At 37.8% G+C, this 13,060-nt stretch overlaps 1 long non-coding RNA gene across 1 annotated transcript; it reads left to right on the forward strand.

Moving 5' to 3' along the window:
* Positions 1–258: 258 nt before the first annotated feature.
* On the forward strand, positions 259–2,782 carry LOC135622164 (uncharacterized). Its single transcript, XR_010490997.1, has 2 exons — positions 259–812; positions 2,532–2,782. It is a non-coding gene; the product is annotated as an uncharacterized LOC135622164 (long non-coding RNA).
* Positions 2,783–13,060: the final 10,278 nt, after the last annotated feature.

The raw sequence follows: 13,060 nt of genomic DNA on the forward strand, positions 1-13,060 counted from the left end.
AGGAAAATTAAGCCCAAGATTTATTGGACCTTTTGAGGTTCTTGAGAGGGTTGGTTCTGTCGCTTACAGGATTGCCTTACCACCAGCATTGAGCCATGTCCATGATATAATTCATGTCTCGATGATTAGAAAGTATATGTATGACCCTTCTCACATCATTAAGTATGAGCTGGTGGAGATCGATAAAGATTTATCCAATGTGGAAGAGCCTATTCAGATTATTGATAAGAAAGAAAAAGTCCTAAGGAATCGGGTCATTCCACTGGTTCAAGTAATTTGGAGACATCATTCTACAGCGGAGACAACTTGGGAGCTAGAAGAGGAAATGAAAAAGGTGTATCCTCGTCTTTTCATCGAATAGAGGTACGATAAATTTAGAGGACTAAATTTTTCTTTTAAGGGGGGGAGAGTGTAACACCCCTCATTTCCGAATGTTCGTATAATTTTGGTGATAATGTAAGCATCTATTTTAATTGACAAAAGAGATAGAGTATGGATTAGAGGTAACTTATTTTTAAGATTTGGGAGATCTGTTCAAAAAAAAAAAAAAAAAAGAATCTGAGGACCTATATGTAAACCCTAAGGACCTAATCGTGAATATGATAAAAACAAGGACTAATCTGCAAAATGCACCAAATGACAAATCCCACCGCTTAAGCTTCTCTGCCTTCGTTCTTAAGGAAGCAGAGAAGGCAGCTCGTGGGTGATCAGGGAAAGAAAGAAAGAAAGAAGAAGAAGAAGAAGAGAAACAAAAATTGGGGCTTTTGGGGTTCTTGCTTTAATCTTTTCATTGGGGGTCAAAATTCTCAAAGGCAAGTATTCTAACCCCATCCTACAGAAGTATTAGACTCTGTTTTTATGTTGATTCAAAATAAATTGGAAGATTTCTATTTAGAAACTGATATGTCTCTCTTTGGACTTAAAACCATGGATTCTAAAATATTTTCGGTATACTAACCCCTATACACTGTTTCGGCTATAAGATTTAGCACAACATGTGAATTCAGGCAGGAACTATTTTGTTTGTAATTAGACTCCTATGTCATTCTTTTGACACCGATTTTGTAGAATTTGGACACCGAATACCTACCCAAACATTTTTCTCAAATGAGACTATAGACGCTGTAAAACAGAGTTCAAGATTTTTGACCTATCGATACTAAAATACCTATAACTCCCTGTTGAAAATTCTGATTTATACCAAACTGATTTTATTTGAAACTAGATTTGAAAATCTTTCTTTTGAAATACAGTTTGGAAATTTTGGAATTCAATTGCCTACCCTATTATCTGTTGAGTCCGACCCTATAAATTCTGCAAAACAGTGATTGTGATTTTGACCTTGTGTTACCAAATCTGAGGTAACTCTGTGTTGGGAGCCCTGTTTCATATGAAATCTGTTCCATCCGAATATAGATTGATATATGGTTCGACCATAGTCTTCTTATGATAATTGGAGCATAATTGTTATTCTGAAATATTTGTTTGATGTGCCACTGGAATTCTGTCCGAAATCGTGCTTTGGTCGATTTCGCGTATTCTGTTCCATTCCTTTGGATACTTGAATTCGTCTAACCTTCTTATTTGAATTGAGCTAACTATAATTGGAATCTCTGTACACTCTTGCTTCCATTTTCCTTTCTAAAATGAATACATTTGTGAGAGATTTGTGTCCTTGCGTCATTTGTTCTTAACAAAGGCACATGTAAGCTTTGTTGTTCCGCGTGTGCTTCCGATATATGCTACTTATTGTTGAAACTACCCTTTTGTACTCTGGTGTGTGGGATTGTCTGGACCTTTGCCAGAAATGGTAAAGGGTATGCACTATTTGCCCGCTTTGTGGGGTCCCGTTATGTGGGATATTCTGGACCTTTGCCAGAAATGGTAAAGGGTATGCGCTTGTTGCCCGCTTTGTGGGTATGTGATTAGAGCCTGCGATGCTCTGCCGGCCCCCCTTTGACTTCACCTAGACGTGGGTGGATGGAGCTCCCAGACGTGGGAGACTTTTGTCATGTGGTCATTCAGAAATGGATGAATCACATTCTGACTGAGATCCCACTACACCCTCTATATGTTTGATATGACATCCAGAGTTTTGGTTAGTTATTTCTGTTCATACTCTCGATAAGATTGATATGATTACAACGTCAAGGACGACGTTTGAGCTCTTGTACGATATGTGTACCTATATGCTCTGAAAGGCTTCATTCACTGATGATTTTGCTTCGAAATGTTCCATATGCTGTTGATATGCTTCGAGACATTTTATATGCCATTGATAAGCTCTGATATGTTTCCTTTGTTTCTGATATGCTCCAATTACTCTTTGCCCCATCTGTCAGGAACCAAATATGCATGATTGAAAGGACAAACTGTGATTATGCTCCTAATGATATTATGTCTACGAAATCGTATATTCTGCTTTGTGTTTTGAAACTGTATCTCTTTGGAAATTGTACCCTTTTGATATGGATATGTTAGTCACTTGCTGAGCTCTTTATGCTCACCCCGTTTGTTGATAAATTTTTCAGGATAGCGTATCGCTTGCTTAAATGTTAAGAATGGGCTGAGGCAGTGGAAAGTTTAGAAGACGTTGGGCAGAACTTTTGTTAGCATATATGTAGTTGTGTATGAGCTACCTTGCATCTAATGAAATGTGACTATGAATCTAAACCTGTGGATTTTGTGTAAGTTAATGGATCCCTCATGTATAGGGTTTTGGAATGTTAAATTAAATTCGTGTAATGATATGAACTTATGGTAAATCGATGATTATGGTGACTGCATAGAATTCCCCACTTGTGGATTTACACTGTGGTTTTTATTTTGATGAGTTGAGTTCAGATTGTATGAATTATCGAGTGATGTGTGCTATGTATATGAATTGCACAGGGTTATGAATTAGTAGATTATAGAAGTGAAAATTTTGATCTGAATGTTTTCTTAGTGACCTCAAATGTGTGTTTGGATCCTGGGTTAGTTGTGATGAAGATTTTAAATATTATCGATATATTTTGTGGGGGCGTGACAGTGACTCAAGTCGACAGTAGGGGGGGCTGAGGGCTTCAGTTTTGCTGGTTGACGAGCAACTCTAGTCCTCCGAGCTTCATGGTTCAATCGCTCCTCTTGATGTCGTGCGAAAGAGATGGCTGCCATAAGCGTGTACGGTTGTCACGCTTTAACTTCTCCCCGGATCTCCGACTTTAAGCCCTCAATGAAAGTCCCCAATAGCTGTTTTTGAGACCAATCACGAGTTTGATTAGATAACCTTTCAAACCTAGTTTGGTACTCCTGAATGGCGGAGGTTTTTCGGATCTTTGCTAGTTGCCCGTCAATGTTCTCGTAATCGGTTGGTCTAAAGCGGATCACCAGTCCTTCTTTGAACTATCACCATGAGAGGACTTCATAAGTGTGTTCAAACTAGTCAAACCATTGTATGACATCTCCTTCAAGATGTATAGCTGTATTTTTTACCATAGATGCGTCCGCGGTTTTTTGGTACCAAAAATATCACTCCACGCGCAAGATCTAACCAATCGGGTCTTCTTCTTCCCATCTAGGGAAGTCCAATCTCATGCGTGGATAGTTGGGGTCGATCATAGAGCCTCCCCTCCCTTGGAAGTCATCTCTTTGGGCTTGATGTGATTGTCTAGAGCTCTCCCTTTGATGTGATTTCTTCGGGCTTAGTGGTCAGCCCAAACCAAGTTCGGTAAAGAGAGTCCGAATCTTATCCTCCATTCGCGCCTCCAAGGCTTCGAATTTAGCATTGATTGCCTCCTTAGATACCATAGTATATGCCTCCAAATGTGTGATATTAAGATCTCTCTTTTGTTGTTGGGTTAAAAGCATGTATAGCTTGAGAGAAGTGATGGTCGAAAGGGTTGATGGATTGGTGGATTGGTGGATGTTGGCTGCGGTTTAGGCTTATTTTGTTGTTGTTTTAGGTGCAGTTTGAGGGTGTGGTTTGGTGAAGTTTTAGGGCTATGGATGAAAGTTTTAGATCTGTGGTAGATGGCAGCAAAGGTTTGATAGAAATCAATGGAAGTTTGCTGCAGAATTGTGTTGTCTTATAAGAGCAGAATTATCATCGAAGAAACAGTAGTTTCTCGACGAAAGTTTACCAAAAACTTGAGAGATTTGTAGAGGGAATTGACAGCAATATCTTAGTTTATATGATAGCAAGGATGTCCAATTTAATCAAGAAAATTTTGGCAGTAATAGCAATAAAATTGGTGCAAGTTGTGATAGCAGAATTCTCGTCGAAAAATTTCAATGGTTTACAATGAAAATTTACAATAACACAAAATCATTTTTAGAGATGAATTCCTCAATAGATCAATCTTAGATGGAAGCCAAGATGATCTATGAAGTGTATAAGAAATTTCATTCAAAAAATATTACAAATAGATGGGTTAAGGCAACAATATGCGGCTGAAATTTTCTATAGCACAGATTTTTAAGTGTAGTAGATTGGATGTAAAAGATCAGTAGTTTATATTGAGAATTTTTTGATGAAACCAAAGGGAAATATACTGTTAGGAAGGGTGAAAGCTATCATAAAAATTTTGTAAAGATTTGGATAGAAAAACATAGTATCAAGATCAAACAAATAATATTATACGGTTGAAATTTTACAGTGCAGATTTTCAAGTATAGCATATTATACGTAAAAGATCAATGGTTTATATTGAGAATTTTTTAATAAAACTAAATGGAAATCTATTGTTAGGAAGTGTCAAAGCTATTATAAAAAATTCGTAGAGATTTGGATAGAAAAAATGCAGTAGCAAGATCAAACAAACTGTGCTATGCAGTTGGAATTTTGCAATGTATCTTTCGTCGTAGAGATGAAAATTTTACGATGAAAAGTTTATGCAACAATATAGGGACAATTTTTTTTTTTGAATTTTCAAATAAGGATAACTAAATTGCAGCAGTAGTAAGGTAAGAAACCAGAACCTATTACAATTCATGGGGAGATCAAAGGATGATCTGCGATGGTAGAGATGATGGCAGAATTTGGCGACGATCTTTTAAGTAATTGTGAGAATTGCTTTGGGTGATTGTGGAGGGCTGATGGATGACTGTGGAAGGTTGATGGATGGCTGTGGGAATTGCTTTCGCAGCTAACTGAGCAAGCTGAATTTTCGGCTATTTCACTTCCGACCAGCGACTTCCTTGAGGATATTAAGATGGAATGATAGGAAGATTCGGAGACCAGTAAGATCGTAAAAAAATTAGAGGAAGCACTAAGCTCCGTGGCTTATTACAATCGGGACTCAAAAGAATTATGCTATAAGGGGTGCATTGTGCTTGTGACAAACTCTACTTGCATCTTCAAGAGCAGATTTTGGACAAAGTTATTTCATATGCAGGATACTAAATTGAAAAGGAGTACGACATATCACCCACAAACCAACAGCTAGACGGAAGTTATAAATAGTTGCTTGGAAACAGCCCAAAGCTACTACCAAATATGACTACCCAAAGAGAACTCCAGACTCAACCAAGTGTCATTATTGATCGATGGATTGTGACTCAACGACGACAACCCACTAATGAAGTGCTAATATAGTGGGCGAACCTACCAATAGAAGATGCCACTTGGGAGAACTATGACGACTTAAAGATTAAATTCCCAGAATTCATGAATCATTAGCCTCGAGGACAAGGCTGATTTGAAGAGGGCGGGTCTATTAGGACTCTAGCTTGGAGAGTCCTAATTGAGAGGGACATTCATATAAAATCTACCTAAGTTGACCTCTATTAAAGAGGTGAAGAGGCTGACTAGGGTTAAGAGGTTATTTCTTAGAGAAGAATTAGGAGTTGTAAAGGAATATGAGTCTTGAATAGGAGTCCTATTTGGAGTTCGTTATAAGTAAGAGTCTTGAGTAGGAGTCCTATTAGGAGTTAGGGTTTAGAAGCCCTATAAATAGTCATGTATTCCTCCTCTTTTCATAAGCAATAGATTAATCTTTTCTACAGCCTTTGAGCAGCAATTTGGAGGGAGGAACCCCTATAGATTTCTAAGGAGGCCGATCCCCTAAAGAGATCAACCCCAAGTTTAGAGTTTGCAAGGGTTCTATCACACCACCCAGGAGACTCGGTCTCCCAGGGATTCTGGGTGGTAGCACCACCTTGTCAGGCGGTGGTACCGTCGGTAGTTATTATTGCCAGCGGTGGTACTGCCCCTGTCGAGCGGTGGTACCAATAGAGCTCAGTCTTCGAGCTCTAGCAGGCGGTAGTACCGCCCAGACTGAGTGGTAGTATCGCCCAGTGCCGATGATAGGCGGTAGTACCGCCCAATTATGGTGGTGGTACCGCCAGGACCCCGGAAATCCGGAAATGGACACTTTTGAGCTCCATTTTCAAACTCATTGGGGCCTATATAAACCCCACCCTTTCCTGCATGAAAGGGCACCGAAAGCTTGTTTTAATTCTGAGTATTTGAGGGCTTAAAAGTGTTGTAAAAGCTAGAGTTCTTCTCCCTCTTTCTTTCTAAGTGTTGATCATTCAAGAGAGGAGTGAAAACTTGTAAGGGTTGTCTCCTAAGCCTGTCAAAAGGAGAAAAGCTGTAAAAGGATAATTGGCCTTCGCCTATTGAAGGAAGGCCTCTAGTGGATGTCGATGACCTTATTGGAGGAGGAAGCCAAAAGTGGATGTAGGTCAAGATTGACTGAACCACTCTAAATCTCGGTTTGTATTTACTTTTTGCTATTTATCTTAACTGCAAACTGCCTTCATTGCTTTATATCAACTACAATTCCACACACTCTCAATTTAAAGATCTTTTTGAAATGATTTTTGACGAAATCATATTTTAACCGACAAAAGTTTTCCGCTGCATTAATGCACCCCCCTCTTAGTGCTCTTGATCCTAACAATTAGTATCAGAGCGGGTTCACTCTTAGTTGGATTAAAACCCAAGAGAGATAGCATTTGCCGGGAATCAAGAGGGTCACTATATTATACGTCCGCCCATGTTCAATGGGACGGATTACACCTATTGGAAGACTCGAATGAGGATCTTCCTTATTTCCATTGATTTTGAGCTTTGGAATATTGTAGAAAATAGATTTTCAAAGTCTTCTATTCCAATGATTGATTGGAATGAATTGGAGAAGAAGACTTTCGCTCTAAATGCAAAGGCTATGAATGCCTTATTTTGTGCACTAGATAAAAACGAGTTCAATCATATTTCAATTTGTGAAACTGCATTTGATATTTGGCATACACTCAAAGTGACTCACAAAGGCACGAGTAGAGTGAAAGAGTCAAAAATCAATCTTTTAGTACATTCTTATGAACTTTTTTAAATGAAACTGAGTGAGACCACAGGAGACATGTACACCCGTTTTACGGATGTTGTCAATGGTCTAAAAGGACTCGGTAAAAGTTTTTCGGATTTCGAGCTCATTAATAAAATTCTAAGATCTCTTCCAAAGAGTTGGGACCCTAAAGTAACGGTCATTCAAGAGGCTAAAGATTTAAACAACTTCCCTCTTGAAGAATTAATCGGGTCACTAATGACCTACGAAATGACTTGCAAAGTACATGAAGAGCATGAGAACACCCTTCCAAAGAACAAGAAGGATATGACACTTAGAACTCAAGAAGACTACTTGGGAGAAAACTCAAGTGATGAGGACTTTGACGATGACTTGACACTTTTAATAAGGAAATTCAAAAAATTCATTAAAAGAAACAAATTTAAAGATGACACTAAAAGTAAATTTGAACCCAAGAAAGACCAAGTAATTTACTACGAATGCAAGAAGTTGGGACACTATAAAAGTGAATGTCCCCAAGCCAAGAAGAGAACACCAAAGAAGAAGTCGCTCAAAGCAACATGGGATGACTCAAACGCATCCGAAGAAGAGGAGTCCAACACCAAGCAAGTTGATCATTATGCACTAATGGCCATTAGAGATGAGGTAACAAATTTAATTGATGCAGATTTATCATTCGATGAATTGTTAAATGTTTTCCATGATTTATTTGATGAATACAAAATAATTAGTAGAAAATATAAATTATTAAAAAAGGAGCATGATACTCTTGTTAGTAATTTTGATAAATTAAAAATTGAGCATAATGATAGTTTAGCTCCATGTATGAAATGTCATAACTTAGAAACACTCCAAAAGGAGAACTTGCTACTCAAGGATAACTTAAAGAAATTTGAGGTTGGTAGCAAGTCCTTAAATATGATCCTTACCAATAGGGGTCACGTTCATAAAAGAAGTAGAATCGGATTTATGAGAAGCTCTCACCAAAATCCAACCACTTTCATTAAAGGCCCTATCTTGCATATTTCGCACCAAATAAATGCAACTTTTGTTGCAAACATAGACATAGAACTTATCATTGTCCATTCAAGAAAGTTAGTCCAAACAATTTGATTTGGGTTCCAAAAGGAACCATTAAGAACTCCATGCAACATGATAAGCAATTTAGATCAGTTTTTGAGGCACCCAAGGTCAAATGGGTACCTAAAAATCATCCTTTTTTGTAAAAACATATATCATCACAAGCTAGGAGCAAGAGATGGTACCTTGATAGTGGATGCTCAAGTTCTTTAGATGAGATTTGAGAGATTAGTTTCATGCTAGTATGACCTAATCTCCTATGCCAAAGCCAAGCATCGTCATTCAAAATTGAAAAACATATTTCGTTATAAAGATCATCAATATCGATAGTGTATATATTATTTTATTTTATTTTAAGGCAATCATAGATGTATTTTTGTGTGATTTTTCAATAATGCAAGCATTGGATTCAAATCTAATGATGTATACTTTATCACATAATTGATTAATGCTCAAAAGATTATACTTTAAGTCATCAACTAATAATACATCTTCAATCAAAAAGTTAGATTTGTTACCTATGGTTCCTTTGCTAATGATTTTACCCTTGTTCTTATCTCCGAAGGTGACATACCCTTCGTCTAGGCTAGTGAGCTTAGAGAATTGAGATTAATCTCCGGTCATGTGCCTGTTAGGATTAAGAGCACTAAGAGGGGGGGGGTGAATTAGTGCAGCGGAAATCTTTCAACGATAAAAAAAAAACTACGTTCGAACGATAAAAATGATTTCGGTGTGAAAGTCGATTCTAAGATTACTTTAACTTAAGATCAAGCAAGATTACGTTAAAGTCAATCAATGAAGGCAGTTTGCAGTTATGATGAAAATCAGAATATAAGCGCAAAACTAAAATACGACATTCGTACGATAAAAGCGATTTCGGTGTGAAAGTCGATTCATAAACCACTTTAACTTGAGATGAAACGAGATGCAGTTAAAGCAAAGATATAAAGGTAGTTTGTAGTTATGATGGAAATCAGAACGTAAGCGCAAACTGAAATATGATGTTCGTACGATAAAACTAATTTGCGTCTAAACGCCGATTCGGAAAGCACTGAACTTTGAAACACGTTCGTAAAAACACAGAAGGCAGTAAGCTATTGAGGAGGTTTGCAGTAAAGATAAGATGCTCAAAGTAAATGCAAACCGAGATTTAGAGTGGTTCGGTCAATCTTGACCTACTCCACTTTTGGCTTCCTCCACCGACGAGGTCACCGACGTCAACTAGAGGCCTTCCTTCAATAGGCGAAGGCCAACCACCCTTTTACAGTTTCACTCCTTTTGACGGGCTTAGGAGACGACCCTTACAGAATTTTCTCTCCTCTCTTTAAAACTCAGAACTTGGAAGAAAAGAGGGAGAAGGACTTTTGGCCTTTACAACAATTTTGAGCTCTAAAAATCACAGAACAAGATCAAGATTTCAATGTATGTTCAATGCTCTTTCAGTGCTGAATGGGTGGGGTATTTATAGGCCCCAACCCAGTTCAAATTTGGAGCTCAAAACTGTCAATTCCCGGAATTTCGGGATCTGGCGGTTGCACCTCCTGACTGGAGCAGTTGCACCGCTTGGCAGAGCTCGAAGACTGGGCCTCTGGGCGGTGCCACCTCCTGTCAGGGGCGGTTGCACCTCCTGCCAGAGCTCGAAGACCAAGCTCAGGCAGTGCAACCTCCTGACTGAGGCGGTTGCACCGCTCAGCCAGTGCTCGGAGACCGAGCCCAGGCGGTGCCACCTCTTGTCAGGGGAGGTTGCACCGCCCAGTCTCGCTCGGAGACTGAGCCCAAGCGGTGCCACCTCCTGGCTGGGGCAGTTGCACCGCCCAATCTCGCTCGGAGACTTAGCCCAGGCGGTGCCACCTCCTGGCTTGGGCGGTTGCACCTCCTGCTAGAAATCAGGGTCCGAATGGGTTGATCCATTCAGCCCAATTTGGGTTTTTTAGGGGCCCAATTGCCCCAAGATTAAGTTAATGGGATCACCTCCCATTTCTAACTTAATCATTGTGTAACTACGATATTTCCTAAGACATTTACTGCAACTTGCCCCGGTGCGTCAATCGCTTCTTCCGGCGAGTTTCCGGCGAACTTCCGTTGATCATCCGATGAACCCTCGATGATGCTCCTGCGGACTTCCGGCAAACTCCTGGACTTGCAACGATCCACTTGGCGAGTTTCGACGAGCTTCTTTGGCAAGCTCATGGACTTCTCGGATTTGTTCCCGCAGAACCTCCAATGACTGTCCGAACTTCTGTCGAACTCTCGAACTCCCAATGTGATCATTGTCTTGACTCCGGCGCAACTCCTACTGCATGTCTTACTTTCATCATAGTTAATCCTGCACACTTATCTCAACATATAGATTAGATAACAAATGACAATTGACTTCATCATCAAAATCCGAGATTTAACAATCTCCCCCTTTTTGATGATGACAATCAATTGATAATGGAGTTAACCTTAACTCCCCCTGTCTATATGTCATACTTGAGATAAGTCATTTTAGAATTCAAGAGATATATTGATAAGTTAAAATCATTTAAACTTATCAATACTCCCATCATGATTCCCATCATGATGTATCTCTCTGAAGATGATGTCAAGGCTTGACATTCATTTTCAAATTTTACATAACAGGTTTGAATGATGGTAATAGTAGCAATTCATCATATTGTAAGATATCAACATGTAAAACTACGAAGTAAGATTTTGATATCATTACAAGATACAAACAAGGCATAATGCAAATTATAGCAATCATAGCATCAATTCATATATCTCTTGGTGATGCAAGCATGGCATTAATACTTATATATTTCTCGGTGATGCAAGCATGGCATTAATACTCATATATTTCTCCCCCTTTGTCATCAACAAAAAGCATGGTAATTGTGATAGCAGGAGAACAATAAGCGAATTTTGAGCATAAGCGTGATAGTTGTTCATGCCTTTACATGTTATTTTCCAAGCATATAAAGGAAAGCATGATACATGCTTTGAATACTTTTTCCTTTTTATTTGTTATAATCTTTTTGCATGAAGGAGGAAGGCTATTTGTGATACCAGCTATTTGTGAGTTTACTTATGAGTGAAGTTAAAACCGATGAGAGATCAACTCATGAAGTTAAAGTCGATGAGAGATTGAATCATGCTTTATTTTTACAGGTATCAAGATATGTATGTGAAACAAATCTTTGCAAGTAAAAACACTATCATCCATATTTCAAGATGGAATTCATAAGCAGGAATCATTTCATCAAATCCATTTCAGAAAAATATCTTTCATAAGTGTATGAGAAAATCCGATTTTTAGGATACTAATTGTTAAGCGAACCCGAAAATGAAATTAACACTTTCATGCATTCGGACAAGACTATGCTATTGATTTATAAATACAATCATGAAGACAAAACATGCTTATTGTTATGGAAATTTTTGTATTCAACACATAATTTCCAACATGTTATTTAGGCATGTAATGGCAATCAAGTGATTTGATCATTCAATAAAGTCCGAAAGATAATTTTAACTAGTTTATGTACTCGGACACATCAACATTCCTAGTTCTCTTCTTATGAAATCAAATTGTTCTTCACTTAGAGGTTTTGTAAAGATATCAGCTAGTTGATGTTTAGTATCAATAAATTCTATGATTACATCATGATTAGTAACATGATCTCGTATAAAGTGATGTATAATATCAATATGTTTTGTTCTTGAGTGTTGTATAGGATTTTTGGTTAAGCATATTGCATTTGTATTATCACATTTAATAGAAATATTTTTAAGATGAATTTTATAGTCTTCTAAGGTGTTTTTCATCCATACAACTTGTGCACAGCATGCACTTACTGCAATATATTCAGCTTCGGTTGTTGATAGTGCAACTGAGTTTTATTTCTTAGATGACTAGGAAACAAGGGCATGTCCTAAAAATTGACATGTTCCTGATGTGCTTTTTCTATCTAGTCTACAGCCAGCAAAGTCCGCATCAGCATAAGCAATTAACTCAAGATTCTCTGATTTTGGGTACCATAATCCTAGATTTGTGGTACCACTAAGATATCTAAGTATTCTTTTAACTACTTTGAGATGAGATATCTTAGGGTTTGATTGAAATCTAGCACAAAGTCCTACACTGAACATGATATCTGGTCTAGTTGCAGTGAGGTAAAGTAAACTTCCTATCATACCCCTATAAGTTTTTTGATCGAAGCTTTCTCTACTTTCATCAATTTCTAACTTAGTGGAGGTGCTCATAGGAGTGTTAATAGCTTTTGAGTTATTCATATTAAACTTTTTCAGCAAATTCATAGCATATTTAGTTTGACTAATAAAGATGTCATTGCTTAGTTGTTTGATTTGTAAGCCTAAGAAGAATGTTAATTCTCTCATTAAACTCATTTCGAATTCAAGACTCATAGTTTTAGCAAAAAATTCACAAAGAGATTCATTCGTAGAACCAAAGATAATATAATCAACATAAATCTAAACAATGAGAAAATTATATTCAAAATTTTTGATGAACAATGTAGTATCAACCTTGCCTTTTGTGAAATTATTTTCAATAAGAAAAGAACTAAGTCTCTTATACCAAGCCCTCGGAGCTTATTTTAAACCATAGAGAGCTTTAGTTAATATAAACACATGATTATGGAGGCTATTATTTTTAAATCCAGGAGGTTGTTCAACATAGACTTCTT

The sequence above is a fragment of the Musa acuminata genome, chromosome BXJ2-9 (genome assembly GCF_036884655.1).
Source record: "Musa acuminata AAA Group cultivar baxijiao chromosome BXJ2-9, Cavendish_Baxijiao_AAA, whole genome shotgun sequence".
Classification (NCBI taxonomy): Eukaryota; Viridiplantae; Streptophyta; class Magnoliopsida; order Zingiberales; family Musaceae; genus Musa; species Musa acuminata.